Source organism: Coenobita brevimanus, chromosome 80 (assembly GCF_032717465.1).
Source record: "Coenobita brevimanus isolate Jiangsu-jjx chromosome 80, ASM3271746v2, whole genome shotgun sequence".
NCBI classification, from domain to species: domain Eukaryota; kingdom Metazoa; phylum Arthropoda; class Malacostraca; order Decapoda; family Coenobitidae; genus Coenobita; species Coenobita brevimanus.
The window spans coordinates 35,270,260-35,294,272 of record NC_137033.1 but is presented as its reverse complement, the minus strand read 5'-3'; positions in this window follow the sequence as shown (position 1 = coordinate 35,294,272).

Sequence of the window (24,013 nt, the reverse complement as noted above, 5' to 3'; positions counted from 1 at the left end):
TCCCACCATCAAACTTATTCACATATTCTCCATTCACCATACTGTTTGCATCAATTCTTTCCAAATAGCCATACCATCTAACCACACTACCTTCACAGACTTGCTTACTGTGGTTATCAATGAATCACATTATTTCTTAATTACCCTCTCCACTTTTCACACTACACACCCTCCTCTGTAATCCCACTTTCTCAGCTCGCATTTGTAACATTTTGCTTCAGTCAGGCAGAGGCAGCTTGGATGATTATAGGTTGGGCAGTAACTAATTAAGTAACATACTTTTAGGCCTGGGGCTCCCAACTGTAGGAAATTCCTCCCTCGGGGGAAATCTGGACATTCCAGGGGAGAGATAAAATTAAAATGGCCAAAGTAGCCCTTCTTATGTGCTATTGATGAAAGATTTGATTTTCTTTTTTTTTTTAATGGTGAAAATATTCTTGGCTTAATTTTGTGCTTTGTAAGATTATGGTCAGATTATTTTGTGTCCACAAATATTTTGCAAGCTACATGTAAGAATAAAATATATAAATTATTCTCCAAGCTTTGTTAAAATCTCCAAGGTACAGTTAGATATCTTGTTGTTACATGTTAAAAATGTACCGCTAAATTGAGGAGAATAAATCAAGAACCTCGGGTTATTTATCTCCCTAACGGCGGGTGGAAATTCCCCCGTTTGGGAGTTGGGAGAATCATCAAAGATTTTCTGGTATATGTGGGGAATGGCAAGGGAAAGTCTGGGAACCTTTTTTTAAACCATAAATAACTGAATTTACCATCTCAAGGGCTTTCTGCTCACACTGCTTGTGCATTGTTTGGTGAAGTTAAAGGTAGACCATAACCTTAACAGAAGTCACATAATGCACAGTGAGAAAATAGAGAAGGCGATTGCATTTAGATACTTAGGTAATTTGATGAGCATGGGTGGAAGTTTAGAGGATGAAGTGCTCAAAAGAGTACAGTAGGGTTGGAAGGTTGCTGGCTGGCTTATTGAAAACACTGAAAAGGAATATGGGGGGGGGGGGAAATCGCTGCATAACAGTGCTTTGATCTCCAACCTTTTATACGGGAGTGAAGCTTGGACGTTGCTGGAAAGAACAGGCCTATAATGAGAGCATTTAGCATGATCTGAGATGAGCGTGGAGTTATATGGATAGACAGAAATATAAAAATGTGAAGGAGCATTGTGGAATTCATGCAGATGTGACTGAAAGCGTCAAGAGAAATGCTCTGAGACTGCTTGTCCATATGGAGAGGATGGAAAATGAGAGACTGACTAGGAGTGGCCATATGGAGAGGATAGTGAATGAAAAACTGACTAAGTGCATGTGACTGAGGTGGAGAGGCAGAGAGGGAAGGGCAGACCAAGGATGGAGTAAAGGGTTGGATTGGAAAGATATAATGAGAGGTGAGGTGTCAGTTGGAGGGAAAGTAGTCGAATGACAAAGGCAAGGGACGATGAGGTAATTTGTTTGTAATTTCTTCCTCTGGGATTTGGGCGTCTGGCAGTGGACACATAGATGGATCCTCGAGTGACAGGAAACTGGGAGACAGAAGGTTTTTGTGTGACAAGAAACTGAAATATGAGGTTCTTCATTACCCAGCCACACAAAAGATTTGTGACTGCGTCATTTTTTGGCATGCTTCATCTAATGGGAGTGAGATTTTGCTCCTATAACTAGTATATATACTCATAGACCATGCAGAAGAGCTCGAATGAAGCACTGCATTTTTTTTTTTTGTTTATTGCAGCTATAAATAACTTGACTAAACAAACCGATATGAAATAATATGAAAATAGCCGAGAAACCTTGCAAAGGAAGAGACAAGAGCTTTCCCTTAAAGCCTACTGTTTTCTTTTACGACCACGATAGCCTTGAAAGAAAATGAAGTTACTGCTTTGAGATGAACTGCATTTTCAACCAAACTACCATAATGCAGTATCGTGTTTCATTACTGTGTTTGTAACTGAATCAGTTAAATGACAAAGAAGGTTTAGGAGTTATTATCAGTAATGATCGGAGATACTCTGGACAGTGTATGACAACGACTAATGAGACAAACAAAATGTTCAGCTTCACTGCAAGGTATTCCGATCACTGGACACCCGAAATAAACTTTGTGTACAGTACATCATTAATTAGATTACACTTATAATACTGGATACAGTACTAGTTATCTCATTTTATTATGGACGAACAAAAAACTTGAAAGAATGCAGCGGAGCCATAAAATGATCCCATCACTGAAAATATTGGTCTATGAAGAACGACTAAGGAAACTTAATATATTTTTCTCTAAAGGAGGGACGACTCAGACATCAATTACAAGTATTTAAAATTCTTTGCTAATTTTTCGGCGTTGTATATTTTTTTCAAAATACATATCGATACCGCGACTGAACATAACGGGATGAAACTGAAAGATGCTGCACTAAGACAATGAAGAGTTACTTTGGTGTTCGCGGGGTGGAACAATGGAATAAGCTGCCGGCAACAGCAGTCAGTACAAAAACTATGGATATATTGAAATTCCGGCTATATAAGTATTTCGAAACTCTAGGCCCCAACTAAAATTCGTTGATCTTTAATTCCCGGCTGGCTCGTATGCTCGTATTAGCAACATTCTACGATTGAGTGAGCACTTTTTTGTCATTCCTATTAAAGTTTTCATGCTTATTTTTTGTAACAAGCATGGTGTTTTTCTACATTTTGCCTACTTTTTTTGTTGCCGGATAGTGTTGTGTGTGTGGGGGGGGGAGAACCTAGCACTTTTCTTTCCTTTTCTCATACACGTTAGATATAATTAGCGTGCTGCATGGGCGAGAGGGATGGTCTTTTCTATCCTTTTCTTATACGCATTGGTTAGATCTGACTGGATTTTTTTTTTTTCCCGACGGATAACTTCGTTATGTGCCAATAAACATCCAGTTCTCTGAATTTCCCATGCACTACTCTCTATCTATCAGTCAATTTATCTACCAACATGTGTGTGTGTGTGTGTGTGTGTGTGTGTGTGGTGAGATCTATGAAGCATCTAATATTACTAACCTTACCACATTTTCATAGTCTAGCCACCAGTCCTAGAAGGGAAAAAACTAGGATGGGGAAAAATCCTTTCTCGGTGTGTAGAATGTTCAAATGTGACCACCTCATCCACGTTCAATAGTGCATTATGTTTAATACTGCATAATATATATTTGCATCTAAGCCAGCCGTGCGTTATTGAAGCTTATATGTAACATCCGCAGTTGTTAAGTATTTTTCAATGTAGAATAAAATCGCCTGAAAATAGGAAGCCCTCGATGGAAAAGGCATCACCCTGCTCGTCACATTATAGATTATGAAGATGTATATATTACATGGGCTTTTCTACAGTGGTAAGGTAGAGTCTTTTCTTAATTTTATCTCGCAATTTTCAGATAATACTGACTTACCACAGGCGTTTCGATCTGGAGGAATTAGTTATAACCTTCTTTAGTCCCTTCTACACCAAAAGTTTGTCCTATTCCGAAATGAAAACTGCCATGTGGTGGGCAGATTACAGGACAGAGAGAGAGAGAGAGAGAGAGAGAGAGAGAGAGAGTCATGGTAGTGTTTGCTACGGTTCGTGCTCACTGGAATGTTTAGTCTGATAGCAGAAAATGTGTTCAAGTATGAGAATCAGATCAGCTAAACTTAAAAATTATCTTCAATATCTCTATATAGAGAAATCCTAGTGGTCAAAGGGTTAACTACTTCGTTCCAGTAACATGGCAATAAATTCTTGCTTCCCTCAGGCGATTTTATTTAGCTTCGAACTTTTTGAATAGTAGCCAGATATAACCTGCGTTTTTCAATCCTACTTTTTTTTTTTTTAAATAAAAACCACTGCAGCTGGAATGAATAAAACATAATCTCTTATGAGGGTTAAAAGACCTTATTTACCTTTACGGCTCTCACCCTACCTCCAGTGTCTGATCCTAGGACACTGTCCATAAAAGACTTGGAAGCATATCAGCGTCACCCCACCATCATCCTGTCACTTGATGTAGTGCTGCCTACTTCTTGCTTCACTTCTTTATCATTCTTTTTCTGCGTCTGCCCACTTTTTTTTTTCCCCCGGTTTTCCCATCTTTCCTGTCACTTAATATTACTTTTCTTTCCATTGCAGGTTGATCCATATTGAGTGCCAAACGTAATGATTTCCCATAACTCAGGAGACCTTTTTCAGTGCCGGGTGATAACCGTAGAGCCAAATCACGGGGTTACGTGGGACTAACTGCGGTAGCCCTGTTAAATGGGTGGACAAGCAAATGCGACGGCCATCCAGAAATTAAACGTTTACTCTCCTTGCGCCTTGCTGTGGCGAGGCGCTGTCAGCCACGAGGAGCATCGACTTACTGCACGGAATGACTTTACGGGGGCAATTGGTTGCTTGTGGTTGATGGCTCTGCATGGCCAGACAGACAAGGGGTAACTCAGCAGCAACAGCAATCTCTCCCTGGACATGAATTGGGATTCGCGGACGTTCAGTAAAAAGGGGAAAATGCGGCCTTCTCTACAGTTCCCTCACAAATACAGTGCATGATAGGCCAGATCCGTTAGGCTGGGTATGTGACATGATGTACAGTAGTTATATTGTTTTGGAGATTTACGGACGTAGTGCTAAATCCTTGGATTTCCAAACATAAAGAAAAGTTATTGAAATCCTAAGCAATGGACCCAGCTTAATTTTGTCGTAATCCAACTGAGAAGCATATTTACTGCCACATCGGTTATCTCCTCATATTATGAAAAATTCACTTCCAGACGGCGACGATGTTCTTACATACCTTTACGGCCCATAGTGATTGACTTTCATGAAAACATAGTAGAGAATAACGTACAAAACGTACAGCTCCTGTCAGATTTTGGTGATACAGTCAGCACTGCCAACGCCAAAGCGACTGGGGTTCAGAGTTCGAGAATTTCGACTCGTGTCTCACACACACACACACACACACACACACACACACACACACACACACACACACACACACACACACACACACACTGAGAGAGAGAGAGAGAGAGAGTATACACCTAAGGCATGGTAAAGGACATTGACGGAGCGTCGTCCTAGCTCATTTCAGTCACGACCAATATTTCCATGAAATATGTAATCTACACACTTTATATATGTAAAAGACTAGCGATTTTATTATTGCGTTATTCCCATGTCACATGAATTAATGTGGTTAGGCAACACAGTACTGTATTAACCCAGAATACATCCTATGATTGTACAGTATAGTCATAGCTACGAAACGCTGACAGGTAACATTTTATAATGTGCCTTGCCCATTGCAATTGTCATTTTAATTTCAAACTACACATGTGTAGTTAAATAGATGATGAAAGTATAGCACACCTGTGTCCCGTGAGTATGCTATGAAACACACGGATGGTCGGGTCTCGTTACATTTTGTCTAAGTTATGGGTTAATCACATAAGTGGCGGATGCGACCAGAACGTGGATAAGCGTCTTATTTTTAAATTATGATTAGTAAAGTGAAATCTATCTATCTATCTATTTATTGCCAGACGCCTCAATCCCGTTTGGGGTGGCCACAAACAAATCTCCTCCAAGTCGCCCTATCCCCCGCCATTTCACTGCCCTGCTCCCAACTCACACACCCCTCTCTCATATACCTCTCCACCCCATCCCTCCATCTCATCCTCGGCCTCCCCCTCCCTCTTCCCCCCTCCACCTCACTCACATACACTCTCTTCGTCGTCTTTCACCCTCCATCCTCTCCACATGGCCAGAGTGAAATGAATATATTATTTTCTCTCTTAATAATATTATAATCGTAATAATAAACATGGAAGGGGATGAAAGACTCAGTTGCTCTGATATTTACTATTACCATACGTAATATCCAGTCCACTCATCATTCTTCACAATCACTTTCTGTAGCCTCCGCGTTATTGATACCAGAAACGTTTGCATCGGATCAAGAATTTCGACTCGCATGTCCGACACTGATGGAGAGGGAAGGAGGGAGGAAATCATCTGAGATTTCTTTGTATCATACGGATCTGGGGGTTACCAGTCCCTAGGAAATTACGGTATGAACAGGAAGGAGCAAAACCTGGAGTTGAGAGGCAGCATCATCGCTCTGTGCGATAGTGGGCTGTCTATACGTGCTATCGCTCAGCGACTTGGCCTGGCACCAAGGACCGTCGCCAAGTGGATTACGAGGTGGAACACCAACGGAAACATAAACGACCTGCATAAGGTCTTTAAGTTCTATGTGCATACTTGGATTTGTTATAGTACGAGTACACAGGGGCGTCCGCAGAATTTTTTGTAAGGGGGGGGGCAAAATAGGAGAAATTATACATATATGTGCAGTTTTATCAAAATACACACACTCTAAATAGGCAAAGGCATATACTTACATGAGTTACATGACTTACATCAAATGCATAGTGACAGAATGCATGAATCGACTCAAATCACTCAATCATCCTTGAACAAGAACTGAAGCCGTCAAATTCCAAGGGGGGCAACTGTTCCCCCTTGCCCCCTCTCCCTCCGGACGCCCATGCCAGTATAGGCCTACATAAGATATAGTGTATGTGAACAGTTATAAATATTTTACCTTTGAGGTTACAGTTATTATATTGAAATTTTCAATATATTGATATTCATATTCTTCGAAAATATATATTTTCTGCGATTTCATCTACAACCATCAACAATCGTCTTTTGACCTGCATTACTGGTTGGTGGTGGGGTAGTGTAGGGTATCAGAGGTTTAGTCCTGTCAGTAATGGGGTTGGAGTAAAGGAGGGTCTGTTAAGCTGTTAAGCGTGCTATGATGGTTAACTGTTGTTCACGGTAACGTATGAATTACAGTAACATTATAGTACAGTAGTAGTTCATATTTACATGTTATCTATGTTTACTTAATGCATCCGAACCTGGCTGTTGCAAAGACGTGAGCAAAACGCATTGTAGCTCTGGCTTCCTCTTTAGTCTTCTGATAACCTTATCATCTCTCCCACCCTCCAGTTCTCAAATGACCATGTTATATGAAATGCAGAGGAGATGATTAGTTTTTCCACATTCCCTTTGACTACAAATCTATATCATTGTTTTACACATTAAGCATAGCCGGTGATTACACTATCGATTATATTTAGGATCCATTAACATTACAAAAAGATTCGTATTATGCGACATATCTATGTTACGTGATTCCTCTTCCACCAGTGTTAGCGAAACAGGGGTGAGCATTGATAAAACAGAAGGGATGAGGAGAAAATATATGGGTGTATAGAGTAATATAAACAGTCCTGTTCACACGTTCCTCTGTCGGTAATATCAGTAAGGAAATTGTCTCAACTGGTTAACAATGTGTTGTCAAACTTTCGTGGATTTTATGGAGGTGACAGTGTTAGCACGTGAAGTAGTACCGTAGTCCATTCGTCGAGACTGATACAACCAAGCGACCTGCATATGGCAACATCTCCCCGCTGAGTGTCTCTGACAACGCGAGAGAATGACGTTCTCCCTGTGAAACGATACTGCATATGCAGATCGTTCAGGTTTCACGGAGTCGGACGGATGCACTAAAACCTTACATAGTCATTAGGAAAGACCCACGCAAGCTATAATAGTAACGTTTGAGAACACCTCAATAAATGCATCACAGTCTCGTTGGGTTTACAGCAAACTCCATTTGTTAGAGAGAACAGGAGCCCTAAGGAGGACGACACCAGTAGAGGATGGGAACATTATTGTGGCAAAGGAAGCTAACCCCCTTACCAACGCAGCGGCAATAAGGCATGACTTGCAGTTAGAAATGTCAGCCAGAACTGTAAGGAGGTTATATCGCGCTGGAATACACCATCGCACTCCAGCTCAGAAGGAAAAGCTGATGGACCAGCACTGTGCAGGAAGACTGGCTTTTGCACAGTTCCATATTGAGCAGGATGATGACTTATGGAGCAGAGCCATCTTTACAGATGAGAAGCATTTCTACTCTAGTTCCCATGGCAGAATCTATTGTTGGAGGAGGGATAATACACGGTAAGATATGAACTGTCGACAGTCTTGCAATACATACGGCTTTTTTGTAAATTAATAATCACAGATTTAAATACTGTAAAACGTATTACGGTGTTGAGAATGTGGATGTGATGCAAATGTGACCAGAGTTTGCATGGTTGTTTTAGTTTTTTGGTTTATTGTGACCCCACCTTTGCGGGATGAGGCGATTAAGGGATCACATGCACATCACATTTACACTCCAAACACCTTTTATTGTGACCCAACTTTGTGTCCGTTCCAAAGCACATGGAAAAATAAAACAAAAATGGCTGTTTCATACGCTCAGGGTCTGGATCAACAGCGCCGCAACACCCCCCTTACCACATTGCGCCGTCTTTTTCTCTCCCTTGCACGACTTTATATACGCTGCTCCCGGGTATCTGCCCTTTCCTCTCCTCCATCCTTCTTTCCTTCCATCCTCTTCTGTCATTCTTACTTTCGTTCTTTCCTCGTCCTTCTGCCTACGGGTGACAGTACTGTACACTCCCTTTTCTGTCTTTCCTTCATTCTTTCCTCTTCCTTCTGCCTGTGGGTGACTCTACGCTGAGTGACAAGCCAAATGGTTTCCTGTACACCAGGAAACCATCTACTACGCTGGATGGTAACCATGTAACCAGATTTTGGCGCCTGGTAGTGTAGTGGGTAATTACGGCACACCAATCGGATTGAGCCTGTGCAGGCTTATATCCAAGAGGTGGTTGGGGTTTACTGCTCACGTAATGCCACTCAGGGATGAGTGAGGCTCGTCACTCTCATCTTAAATGTCAGGACCAACTTGCCTAGCCCCGGGCTTCTACGCTCCTTATGGGGCAACATTATATATATATATATATATATATATATATATATATATATATATATATATATATATATATATATATATATATACTGTATTTTATTGAGAAAAATGGGGGATGGACTGGATATTACGTATGGTAATAGTAAATATCAGAGCAACTGAGTCTTTCATCCCCTTCCGTGTTTATTATCACGATTATAATATTATTAAGAGAGAAAATAATATATTGATTTCACTTTACTAATCATATTTTAAAATAAGACGCTTATCCACGTTCTGGTCGCATCCGCCACTTATGTGATTAACCCGTAGCTTAGACAAAATGTAAGGAGACCCGACCATCCTTGTGTTTCATAGCTTACTCACGGGACACAGGTGTGCTATACTTTCATCATCTATTTAACTACACAAGTGTAGTTTGAAATTAAAATGTCAATTGCAATGGGCAAGGCATATTATAAAATGTTACCTGTCAGCGTTTCCTAGCTATGACTATACAATCATAGGATGTATTCTGGGTTAATATAATACTGTGTTGCCTAACCACATTAATTCATGTGACATGGGAATAACGTAATGATAAAATCGCTAGTCTTTTACATATATAGAAGTGTGTAGATTACATATTTCATGGAAATATTGGTCGTGACTGAAATGAGATAGGGAGACGCTCCGTCGATGTCCGTTACCATGCCTTAGATGTATACTGTGTGTGTGTGTGTGTGTGTGTGTGTGTGTGTGTGTGTGTGTGTGTGTGTGTGTGTGTGTGTGTGTGTGTGTGTGTGAGACATGCGAGTTGAAATTCTCGAACTCTGAACCCAGACGCTTTGACGTTGGCAGTGCTGACTGTATCACCAAAATCTGACCGGGGCTGTACCTCATCATCATGATCAAGTGGAGGCAATAGCTGCACGGCGCATAGCCCCACCCACCCTCTAACTCCACCCATGTTGGGCTCTTCGTGCACCCCTCCAGACAGCGACTCTTTCTGCCTCTAAGTACCTCTCCACATGAACGATCGACCAGCTCCAGCCATCAGTTCCATGCAGTTCCCCTCGATCTCCTTCACCCCAGGTTAATTCTCTAGAAAATTACCGTGGTCACAGGATGAACTTGCCACATATCCATATAACTGGAATTGGCGCTGATGTATAATGTAGGTAATAGGCCACAATTCACTCTTTTGGAGCAGTTGCTTGTTGGGCACCCGGCTGTACCAGCAATATCCTTTGATCCTGCGAGGGCAATTAGTACCAATGGAGTAAGTTTGCTACTTCAAGTTAGTCTCCATGTCTCACAGCCATAGGATAAGACAGGGAGCACCAGTGCACTGAATATGCGAATTTTTGTCTTTCTACGCAAATAAAGATCACGCCAAATACCCAAGCTGAGTAAATTATAATCCCACAGGCAAGGCCGATGCGACGAGAAATCTCGTCGTCTGACCTACCGTTATTATGGGCCACACAACCAAGATAAGTGAATCTTTCCAACACTTCCACATTCTCACCACATGCTTGGACAGACTGAACTGCTTTTTCGAACAAGCTACCATAAAATGACCGTGTTTCCGATGTGTCATTCTGGAGGAATAATTGTGTTACATCTTTGTAGAGAATGGATTTGTGAAATTTTATGATAAGGCCTCCTCCATGGCCATCAGTTTTCTCTATGTGGATGTGTGAATTGTGTCTGATGTGTGGACTCTTGAATGAGCATGTGAGTTTTGTTTCTTTGTAGGCGTGCATGTGTATATTGTGTTTATCAAGAAAGTCTTCAATTTATCGTAACTTGGAGAAGAGGCTGGCGTCACTGAAGTGAAATGCAGTAAGTTTATATTGCGCGTTCGAAGCGGTGCACGAATAGTGCGGTTCTGTGTTGTGGATGATGTGTTTGTTCACAGGAGCTGAGTTGTGATAGTAGTGGTTGTGTGGGTAGGGAGACTGGAGAGGGTGGGAGGTACTGTGTTTCCTGTGACAGGAGGAGTGTTTCTGGAGGTAATGATAGTCATACCCATGTCTTATGATACTGTTTGTGGAGTGGGTCCGATTGCTGCTAGAAATACTTTAAAAATCCATGTGTTTGCTAGAAATGCTTTAAAAATCCATGTGTTTGTTTGGTGCTTGTGATGTGTAGGAAGCAAACCGAGCAGATAATTAGTGCATGGGGCCCAGCTTTGCTCCCCATATTTAGGCACGTTTAAGGAAAGAAATGACTGTTGGAGAGCCTTCCCACTGTGTAACAGTGGGGACAGCTGCCTCCATATGGGAGATGGTGCTTCGTCAGGCTGACAGAGATCTGCCTCACAGGATGCACGGTAGCTTGAGGAGGTTTGGCTCCCAGACTTAAACTCGTAGAGAGAGAGAGAGAGAGAGAGAGAGAGAGTGCACTGTGTCACCCTCGTTAGGCTCTCCTCCAGGGCCACCACTCGTGATAAAATGTATTGCTGTTACTTGTTACCTCCAAAGACAAAGTTGGAGAAGGTTGTGCACTCACCTATGTTTGTCTGTTTGTTTGTTTGTCCACATAGTATCTCCAAAAGTTATCAAAGAATTTCGATGAAATTTTGTGGAACGGTGGGCCATGGGCCAAGAAAGAATTGATTAAATTTGTGGGGGGGGGGGGCGGATCCGAATCCCGATCCTGTGTATCCCACATAATATCTCCAAATGTTCTCAATGAATTTCAATAAAATTTTGTGGAAGAGTGACCCATGGGGTCAAGGAAAAATTGATTGAATTTGGGGGCAGATGCGGATCCTACTATTTGTATTTCACAAAATATCTCCACGGATCTGGATTCTTTTTAAGGGCAATTGTATTGGCGGAGGTATGCGCTCTCTGAGTCCTTTCCAGTATTGCCTAGAAAGCACTCAGACAGCGCATACCTCCGCCAATGCCATTGCAGGATCCGGATCCGCTCCAAAATTTGGTCAATTTTTTCTTGGCCCATGGCCCACCTTTCTCCAAAGTTTCATTGAAATTCATTTAGAACTTTTGGAGATATCATATGGACAAACAAGCAAACAAACAGACAAACCTAGGTGAATACATAATCGCCTTCAAATTCGTTGGCAAAGGTAATTAAACCACATGCTCAATTGACATTCAGGAGGTTCCGAGTGCAAATTTTAACTGATTAATTGATTGTCTACAACATAACTGGCGACGCAATTGCCAGGGTCATATGCCGCTGGACAAACTAAACTACACAAAACATAGGCTAAAACAAAACACTAACAAGAAGCAGTGCCACGGCAGAGCAAACCCGTCCCTGGGAGTCATATTACTCGTAGTGCAGACGTATAAACACAACAGGACATCAAGACAAAGATGTCTCATACCACATTTGGAGTAAACTGGGTGAAGATTGACACTTTTATGCCCATTTGAAATTTTGGCCTGATCCACCTGACATTGACCCCTCTACCGCAAACTAGGGGTTGCCCCCCCTGATGTAATGAGGCATGTTATAGGATGCGAATTTGAACGATGCACCTTTAGGTTTTGGTTTCATGTTGATATGACGAATTTGAAAATAGTTATGGCGAAAAAAATCGATTTTTTTTTTTTTTACATTTTTGGGTCCTACAGCCTAGGCCTTGGCCTAATTTGGCCCAAGATTTAATCAGGTGATCAGAATGTCATAGCCGATCATCCCTGTAATTTTGATTAAAATCGCAACAGTAGTTTTCGCCTAAAATTGTTAACAGTCATACATATATACATACAGACATACAGACAGACAAACAAACAGAGAAACTGAGTGAAAACAATACCTGACCCCGAGCCCCTCCGAGGTGGGGACGGGTAAAAAGGAAGAGAAGCACAAATGAAATAAAAAGGAGAAAATCGAATAAAGAGAAGTAAAAAAAACACTAAGTCTTGTAAAGCAGCCCACCCTTCTCCACAAACAAGAGGGTTCCCCCTCCCATAAAACAGGTATCCTGACCAAATGCAGACAAAAGGCAATAAATGCAATCATTTGCCTGGTGGTCAGAGAGGCACCGGCGGCATAAATGCCCAAGACTGGGGCACTCCACCAGCAAGTGACAAGCAGTTTAGGGGACGACAATCCCCACAGACAGGAGGGGGACCCCCCTCCATCAAGTAGGAATGAGAGAAACGGGCTTGGTTAATGCAGAGGTGGCTTAAGACCATCTCTCACCAACGAGACAAGGTCTGGTAACTGATGGAGCCCACTTTAGCACAGATTGTACACAGCTTGTTGGCCCCCACAAGAACCCAGCGTTCCTACCAACAATGTCGAACCAGACTGTCAAAATATGGGTGAAAATCAGATAAAGGGAGAAACTGAGGAGGTGGGGACCCAAAGGCAGGAGCAGGCCAAGTTGCCGCTGCCTTAGCCAGAATATCCCACTCATTCCCCAAGATTCCACCATGGGCCAAGGCCCGACAGAATCCCACCTGACGGCCATGACAGCCGAGTAGGTAAAGCCACTCCAAAATAGTTAAAATCAATGGATTAGAGGAACTAAAAGATTCCAACGCAGGAAGAGCACTACAGAAGTCACTAAAGCAATAAAAGAGGATTGGGGGAGAATAAAAATTATTTGAAGAGCAAGTGAAAACACAGACAGCTACACCGTACAAATAGGAACAATATTACGAAGGTTACCACCCAGATAGAAGGAAGGTAAGACGACACCAAAGCCTACTTCAGCATCAGACTCAGAACCATCTGTACAGACAGGGACAGAGCCCTCATGGGTGGACGAATGTTCTAAAAACATAGACAGAGACACGTTAAAGGGAAGAGAGCTCTTTTGACACACAGGGGAGCAGTCAATAGCCTAACCTAGGGACAAGATGGGGACAAACTGACAATGAAGGGACAGACAAGACTGACATAGTAGACGCAACCCTATAACCAAAAGCCTTCGGAAAATTCGGGCGAGTGACATAAAGAGAAGAACGGGAATCCTGGGAGACAATGACGCAGGGCACTGAATCCGGGAGGCAGCGAACGTGACACAAACACCTCAGCATCAACGACTGGTGGCACAAGTCAAAGGGAAGGGTGCCAGCATCCACCAACAAACTCAGAATCGGGTATAACCTAAAAGTCTCAGTCGCCAGAAGAACACCAGCATGGTGCATGGAATCCAACATATGGAGATGGACCTCCAAAGTGGAAAAGTCAACCTCATGCCCATACTCAAGTTTAGAAAGAATAAGAGATCTGTGTGAGAGGGGGAGGGTCTGAAGGTCAGCACCCCAACAGCTATGAGCCAGAACCCACATGAGGCACACACCCTTAATACAGGCTGGCTTTATATATCAGAAATGAGGAACCTGGATCAGTCGTCTATCAAAGATAAGACCCAGCAACCAAGTCTCTTCCACACATGAGATTCTGAGACATAAAGATGTAGGTATGGGTCCGGATGAATACCACGAAGATGACAGAAATGTATAGTCACAGTCTTCACAGAAGAAAAACGGAAATCAAGAGTCTCAGTCCACTGGGAAATCCTATTAAATGCCAGCTATAACTTCCTCTCAACCATAGACATCTGAGACGCAGAATCAGAAACTGACTGGTCACCAACATACAGAGAACCAAGGACCCCGTCTGGGAGAACACTGATAACACAGATGATTTTACAGTGAAGAGCGTGACACTAAGGATACTTCCCTGCAGCACCTTATCTTTAAGTGGATGAGCATCAGAAAGCACGCCCCCAATCCACACCCTTGAAAAATGGTTAGATAAAAACTACATAATAAAAACAGCCAAATGGCCATGAAGGCCAAACTCATGAAGAGAATGTAAAATGCCATAAAGCCAGGCAGTGTTGTATGCCTTCTCTACACTGAAGAAGACCGAGACGTGGTGTTGGTTATTGAAGAAAGCCTCACAGACCCGAAGTTTCCAAGGACAGTAGGGCATCAGATGTAGATCACATTTTAGGAAAACCATACTGGACTGGTGATAAGTATTTGTCCGTTTCTAAATACCACATAAGCCGTCCATTTACCATCTTCTCCAACACCCTGCAAACACAAGAGGTCACTGAGATGGGGAGATAATTTTTTGCCTGCGGATGATCCCTTCTGGGCTTAGGAATGGGAATAGCCACCATAACACACCAAGAAGATGGAAACTCACCAGTACACTAAACTCCGTTACATAGCACCAATAAAAAGGAAAGAGATTCATCAGACATATGATGTAATAAAGCATATGGAATATCATCATAGCCTGGAGACGAACCATGACACTGTGACAAAACCGACCGAAGCTCAGCGACAGGAAAGGGTTGTAAGACTTTTCCCCAGATGTGAAGATGAGACTACTTGATTCCATGCACTGTGGCATGCTGAAGGCGATTCAATGTCCTTTTTGACACACCAGCAAATGCTTAACAAATGCTTCAGCAACAGTGAAGGGATCAGTCATAGCCCCACCAGCATCAGATAAAACAGGAGGGGAAGGAAGAGGAAATTTGCTATAAATCTTTCTGACCCTGTTCCACACTTGGGTGAGACAAGTTCTTGAGTGAAGGAAGGAAACATACTCCTGCCATGATGCACATCTGGCCTCATCCAATATGCAACGTGTATCAGCACGTGCCCTCCGAAAAGCCACAAAATATTGAATGTCCTGACAATGGTGGTGAAGCCATGAGAAGACAACTTGTTTGGCCCTCGCTGCTGAGGTGCATTCAGGGATCCACCAGGGAATTGGACATTTAGGAAATCGACAAAAAGTCTTGGGAGCAGTAAAGAGCTGCTGAGTGGATTTCATCAGTTATATACACCAACGCCTCATCAGCTCTACCAAAATCGTCCACACTGCGGTCAGTGGAACATAACCCCCTGAAGAGTGGCCTTATCCAGGTGTCAGTGAAGAAGACGACATTGTGGCTCACACTCAGCAGAGGTTAAATTAATCGAGAAGTGGTCACTGCCATGCAAATCTGGCAACACACCCGAATTATATCTAAAATAGCGGTAGCTGTGCATAGAGACAAATCAATGGCCATGAAAACACCAGTCTGACTACGATAGTACATCATCTTACTTGAATTCAACACCCCCAACTACTCATCCTTCACCAAAGAAGTCAGCATGGCACCTCTAGGGTTGGTCACACTGTCACCCCACAGTGGGTGATGACCATTCAGATCACCCAGTAAAAGAAATGGGGAAGGAAGATCATGAACATGATAGTTGAGATCTACCCTCTCAACAGGAGCACTAGGGAAGAGATAGAGACTACACATTGTATAACGACGGAGAAGGAAAATCTTAATGACAACAGCCTGCGGTGGAGATGAAAGTCTCAGACAACTGACTGGGACATCACAGCAAATTAGGAGATCAGTACCACCATCATTTCCTTGGCCAGGAGGAGGATCAGAATAAAATACATGGTAACCAGGAGGGCCGGAAAGAGCAGCATCCCCAACCATGGTCTCTCGGATCCATATGCATACTGGGAAAAAGTGGGCAGTAAGACAGCAGTATGCAATTCCTCCCAAGTAGCAAGTAAACTATGACAATTCCATTGAATTTAAAGCCCATTATATCAGGGTACTTCCAGTGCCAGAGTTCTTGACACTGGGAACTTTGATGGGTTTCCAGGTACTTGGCCAAGAGTTGGGTTTAGTAACAGGTTTCCTAACCACGGCTAACCCCTTAGATGAGGAAAATGAGATACCCGCTTTTGAAGACGGCAAAAGGGAGGAAGATGAGGAAGGCCAGACAATGGTCTTCTTCTGTAGTGGAGCAGATGTCTTGGTAGGGGTACCGTAAGTTGTCTTAGCTAGAACAGAGCAGGCAATGCCATCACGAGGAGATGTACAATCACTAGCACACCCCAGAGTACTAGGATCCTGATAGGGCAAGATCTCATGCAGCTGTGGAGGTGTATCAATGACCCAGGCATCACCACTGTCTGGTGGGGGCCGGAACGTCAGTGAAACACCATCCTCAGCCTGAGTCCGCCTGGAACTCTGAAAATCCTGGGCAGAATGAGTAGAGGGCTCCACTGCAGATAACTCTGATGGAAAGTCCTCAGTCTCTGAGCATTATGAGGAGCCACAGTGGCTCTTGCCTTGCACAGGAGGGATGTTGGGTTTGTTAAATATGTCAGGGCAAGGAGATGCATCAACATGGACGTCTGCCACCACCACGGAAGCAAGGAAACCTCAACCATTGAAGTGGGGACAGAAACAGTCGGAGTAGAGGGTGGGTGAACACCACTCTCACATGCATTACTGATTCCGGGGACAGCATCCAGCAAATCAATTGATTGGGAAGTGACCACTGTAATGGGTCGAGGCAACTTCTGGGACACAGAACGATGCGCGAGTGCTCCAGAAAGGACAGAAGCATAAGTAACCCCAGGCAGGAAGAAGCATGTCTAGGCTCTCCTTTTTGTTTCAAGGAAAGGAAACTCTAGTGTGTATGAATGGAAAAAAAAATCTCCATTTCCAGGCAGTATCGTGGACAGCTTTTTGAAGATACAGCTTGAGGACCTCCACAGTGATATCATTTAAGGGGTCCTGGACAGTCACTGGTATGATTTGGTTGGCCACAGGAGACACAGACACCAGGAAAGCCTGCTGTGCATGATGGCAAAATTGGCTAACATGTCCATACCCCTGGCAGTGGAAACATTGCTTTGGGGTAGGGACATATGACTTCAGAGGAAGTAACAGCCAAGACAGCTTCACAGAAATAGGTAAGGTCAGCTTATCAAACGTCAGGATCAAGGTCGGAGTCGGGGTCACAACACCATTTATCTTCTTTTGCAGGTGCTCAATGGTCACCGCACCAGAAGATCGCATTTCCTGCAGCAGCCGAGTCTTTGAGTATTGGAGGAGGTCACAAGGAAAAATTACTCCCTTACACTGAGCTGGCATGGCACAAAACGTCTGTACCAGAAACAAAGGTCAGAGCTAGTAAACGAGTGCTCTCTTCTGGAGAAGATGCCTCAATAAGTATGCTTCCATCTCCCTGGGAAAAGATTTTAGGCTCCCTTCCACAGGACGACACTATGGCACAGTGTAACTGAAATATATCAATATCTAGCGCTGACCCTCCTGCAGCAGATTTCAGAACTAGATAGGCTATTTAATGTGTGGCACCAGCAAAAACTCATCTGCCCTCAACCCCAGAGCCGCACTAACCCAACGTGAATGCCTTCCATACCCAGCTGAATGCTGGGGCAGAGGAGGATATTCACCAGGGGCTTGGTAATGCTCCAGAGTGGCAATAAAAGGGTGGCCAGGGACAGCTTCAGAGTCATCAATGAAACTATTTTTAATATTTGTCATAACATAAATAAAAAAAAACTTCATTCCCCCACACATCATGTAGCCCAACAAGGGGAGGTCATGCTCCAGGGATAACACTGCTGGCGACCCCATAGGTAGCCTAGTGAAAGCGAATATGCAGGTAACCACTGGGGGACCTGGACAAGGGTGACTCCAGGACAATAGGAGCCACCAAGCCCCTCAGTGCCAACTTGATCCTAGACAAAAAGTGACCAGCCGACTGACTTGGCCGGGTCCAACCAGATCGCCCATGTAGCCAGAATAGGGGACCAAAGAGGTGTGTTGCTAGCTGCTGGGTGCTTCATGCAGCATCGCTCAACCCCCAAGACTCCCGTCTTCCAGCATTACGGGACGCCATGCACAGCAAACACATGGGGAGCAAAAACCCTGTCAATGGACAGTTTTGAGCAACATCACCAGCAGGCCTCCTCTACCAGTGATGCAGAAGGTGTTTGGTCCACGAAGCTGACAAATGCCGAACCCTACAGAGGTGAGCTCGCCTCCGGAGTAGGTGGTACTGCGTGCCAAAAGCCCCGCCACCATGTCAAGATGACCTCCCTCTGAGGGGTGCAAATTTTTAATACCGTGATATATTGTGTATTGAGTTGATATTGTTTTCTTGATCGAGGTACTTTACCCTCATTATTTTAGTCCCAGTGTGACCGTAGCTGGGTTTAGCTATAGGTATATTTATATTTGAGGGTATCATGGCATTTGCTTTTTGTTAGGTTTCTGTACGTTATTCATGAAATACATCACATTAAAATAAAAGTAGTATGAATTATTTTTGAAGAATTTAACAACCTTATTTCCTAGATATGTGCTGGACAACCAAAAGTTTATAATAATATGTGTTTAAGAAACTGGTAATGACTCTCTGATTATTCCAGTTTATATTATTTCATTTTGGGGACTTGTAACACTGAGTAACAAGCCTAATGGTGTCCTGTAAATCAGGAAATCAGTTACAATGCTGGGTGGAAACCGTATAGCTAAAAAAAGGGGTGACGTGTAGCCTACTATGGTGTCCTGTTAATTGGGTGGAGACGCAACTGCGGTATCCTCCCAGGAACCAAACCTCCACACTAACCTTGCGCCTGGCTGCGGCAAGGAGCTGTCAACCGCATGGGAACTTCTGTTCACTGCACGGGATCGCCCTGCAGGGGCGGTTGTTTTCCTGCGGTTGATGGGTCTGCTCAGTCATACTAACAGGGTTAACGTAATAGGAAAATCAGTCTCTCAAAACCTCAGTGATATTATCAGAAGATGGCATGAATAAAATACCAAAAGAACTTTACCTACTGGTAAAGTTACTGATTGATATCCGTTATATGAAAACGTGTTTTGCCGCAACGATCAGGAAAATGTGTACTGTGTTATATCGGAAACGGATTCTTGAAGGTCGAGAATCTGTTTGCTGTGATTGCTGATAACCACGGAAAGAAACAAATGCATGGTGATTTAAGTGAAGCACTCTGGTTGGATACTGTTCATTAAGGCTTACGCGCGAGGGTTTATTGAGGTTCAATTCTCTCATAATAAGACTCAGGGATTTGAGGCTGGACAGGATTGAGTTGCGCAATCCCGGGCTCTGTGAGGATACAGTAGGAATATATATACAGTATAGTATATATATATATATATATATATATATATATATATATATATATATATATATATATATATATATATATAGATAGATAGATAGATAGGTAGATAGATAGATAGACAGATAGATACAGATAAACAGATATAAATATAGATATAGATAGGCAGATAGATAGATACATAGATAGATAGATACACACACACACACACACACACACACACACACACATAGAGCCTTTTCCGTTTGTAACGACGTAATCTTCATTTTATTCTTGATATTAACAGACAATTTTACTTTACATAAGGGAGACCTGAATTGAGAGTGAAAGCTGTATGTTTTCCATCGTTTGAAAAAAGAAAGAAAAACTTTCATGAAGAAAATCTTGCGAATGTAGGAAGAATACATAGAAGTAAGATGTCATATTCCTGATAAATATCTATAATTACCTCGTTATCACGTCATGGTTAGTATATTCTTTCTAAATCTAGAACCATTAAGTAAACCTAACTGAATGATGGAGAGTTTTACTGTTTGCTGCTAGGGTCACTTCTGTTTATAACTGGAGTGTCCCATTATTAATGTTAGGGACATTTCCGTTTGAAACTGGAGTGTCCCAGGGCCTGATGTTTATACCATTTCTGTTGATATTTGACGGGTCCGATGCTTCTGTTTATAATCGGAGTTTCTCAAGGTTTGCTGTTAAAACTATATCTGTTTATAGTCGAAGAGCCATTTCTGTTTATTACTGGCGTGTCCCCTGGTTTGCCGTTAGTGCTATTTCTGTTTATAGCTGGGGTGTCTCAAGGTTTGCTGCTATGGCAATTTCTCTTTACAACTGGAGTTTCCCACGATATGCCATTAGGGATATTTCTATGTATAATCAACTACACCATTATCATTTTCCTTCTATTTAAGTACGATTTTAAATAACTTAGGGAACAACCCCCCAGTTTGCCATTTCCTCATGATCTGAATGACGCTGTGTGCAGACAGTAGAAAGTACATTATATAAAACAAAATGTCATCGTACTGATACATTTGATATTTGCAGCTCTTATCTTAACTGCTTGTAGTTCTTCACTACTTATGACTAGACAATTTCATTATTCTTGAAGTTACTCACTGATAATGTTTATGAAGGCTACAATTATGAAGGGATTGATCGGAGATATATCTATTCCCTCCAAGCGGATCTAAAAATCATTCTGATGTAAATGAAATAATCAGCAGGTAGCATGAAATGAATATAAAATCTGTCATGATATTGAAAAGATTAGTTTTCACATACTCGAAAGTATTCTAATGCTCTATTTAGCAAACACTAAACGATTTTATTTAGCTGAAAGTGAGTAAAATGAGACTTAATATTGTTATTCGTAATCATCAACAAACATGGTCGAGACAACTTTAGTATTCTCTTTTAGCTTCCACCACATGACTTTATTCAGTATTAGCAGCGTTAATGTTACTCCCTACACTCTGATGACGTGGCTCAATTTATTCTTGCTACCTCCAGATAATTGTGTTTTTCAGTCAGTGAATATATATCTTACTGCAGTCCACAGTCACCAACAGTGCAGCTCAGGGTCAGTGGTGACCACGTACAAGACTTATACCGAGCAGTGCAGAATAGTCGTAATCCTGTTGGTACAGGAAACTTCTTTACGACTATTGCTCTGCATTTTTTTTATATTATACTCTGATCATTTCTCGTAAGGTATTTCTATCTTTTAGGCTGCAGGACAAGCCATGTTTATGTTTTGGTCAAGGAAAGTGTACGTACTCTACATTGCCTTATTTACCCCTAAAATGCCCGGGATGAGGCTACCTACCGCAGTCCCCACTCCAGCTACAACCACGGAAAACCATCTGAGGGATGGAAGATAGCTTCGTTCCACCACCAGGATAGGTATCATACAAGCTTCAGAGCAAGAAGGATGTAGAGACCATGCTCACGCTGCCACTGGACACTTTTCTTTAACCAAGCCACAACCCACATGCTGTCGCAGCCAGAGCCCCAGGTACTTCAGACAGCCAGCGCTTGACGGTCGAGTACTGGCTTGAGGCAGAACTCCTGGAAAGGCTCCATGCTTCTCTGACCAGCCGTTGGCTCAATGCGATGTCTCACCAGAAATGGTTCGATGCAGTTCTGCTCCTGAACGGCAATAATGTATCCTGAGCCGAAACCTATGTGATGCCTGTACTGAACTGGCTGGACACAGTTCTCTTCCAGAGCAGCTAAGACCGTCCCCCTTACCTACTGAACTGGCTCGATGCAGTTCAGTTCCAGAGCAGTCACAACGTCACTCCTTACATTCTGAATTGGCTCAGCTCGGTTCAGCTCCAGACCAACCGTGACATCCCTCCTCTGCTACTGAACTGGCTTGATGCAGTTCAACACCTGAGAAGCCACAACGTATTCCTGACCAAGATCGGGCTCTGCAAGATACCATGACCCCTGGAGCGACTCCACCCCTTGTGTTCCCTCTTACATACCCCCTTAGTTCCCTTCCCCTTACACATGGATAGGAGAACCCTGGTGACAACAATAGATCACCTAGCTGTCCCGATTTTTTTGGGGATCTCTTTTAACGTCTTTGATAGCCCACTTTGGGAACAACACACACCAACGTCTGTCCCCTTCAGGTCCTTAGGAAAAACTAGATATCTCGTTCCCCACCTTCGGGAATAGAGTTGTAGTCTCTCCCTTTTGGCCTCTTGCCTTAAAATACACAGTGAACAACACCCAATCATACAGATGTAAACTCACCCCCTGGGTCTCACTCCTTATTCCAGGGTATAGACTTGGCGACACTCCCTACAGGCACTTGGAGTAGAGATCCTTTCAGGTCATCCCTCTAGTAAGACATATATACCTGATTGTCTAGTTCATTTACCTTATCTGTATGTCTCTGTATGTCCCAGAGCTTATTGTAATAATTTGATAGTCAAAGTGAAAGATCTGTAACAAACCGGTAGTCCTGCCACTCAGTGTTTGTGTGTCTGCATTGTATTATTAGGGTGTATCACAAATGTGTTTTGTGTATTCCTTCCTGTTTAAAAGAACCAAATAAACCTAATTTGTACCAGCCTAACACTGGTGGCTAGCGGTGGTTCTAAATAAAGAGGAACGGCAAAGCAGAGCTCTCTTCACTCTGAGTACACGGTAGCACAAACGTAACGATGGCGGTCCAAAGGTCCTACATCCCTATACACAAATATGACCCAGAACTATATGACATTACATCTTATATGGAAATGGTTAATCCTGTATTGGATTTTGTTTATGAAGAGGAGGCACAGAAGATCACGGTACTGCTGCCTCATGCAGGCAAGTCAATTGTCTTGCTAGCTGGGAAAATCAATGTGACCCTAACATGGGCACAGATCACTGGAATAGTGATCGACACAGTCCAACCTTCCCTCAGTTCAGTCGTTGGACTCACACAATTGAATGATATCATATTCGAGGGAGATCTAGATGCTACACTAGTGTGCTTGAGAAAATTCGCTATGTCCGCTTACACCGAGTTAAGAGAGGAACAACAGAATCAGAACATATTCACACACCTCATACAGATTCTACCTGGCATTGTCTGAGAACACTTCACGATCCACAACACTCAAGGATTCAACCAGGATATCCTTACGATCTGGAGACTACTGATGGCACATGCAAGCAAAAACAAGCAGATTGGGCCGTGCACAGTGTCCTTACCCAGCCAAGCCAGAAGATGGAGGACTGGCAGAGTCAAAACTGCCCAAGTCTTCCGTTCTCCACAAAGAAAACAGACACGGCTGGACAGCCTCATCCTGATTGACCCATGGGAATTCAAGGCTTGCAATGCTTCCTGCATGCTGCACGATATATGTGAGCAGATTAAAGCTCGGCACAGCTGGTCCAACCACTGAACCCCACCACAAAAAGTCCCGTCCCTTCCAACATCATGTCGCCAACAATGACGCCCCAGGAGACAACACAGCACTGGATCCCGAGGAAGAGGTCGTTGTGGAAAACTACTAATAACTACATAGATGATGAGATGGAAGAAACCGAGCTGGGTCCTTCCCCATCGGCTCTGGTCCTGATGAGGGCAACTAGCGCAAGCTTAACCCACGGTGTCCCCTCAGTGTATATGTCACAACTTTTTTCACACTGAGACCTAATGACATACTGGTACATTATGCAATTGCGAAATCCGTCATTTGCACATTTTTC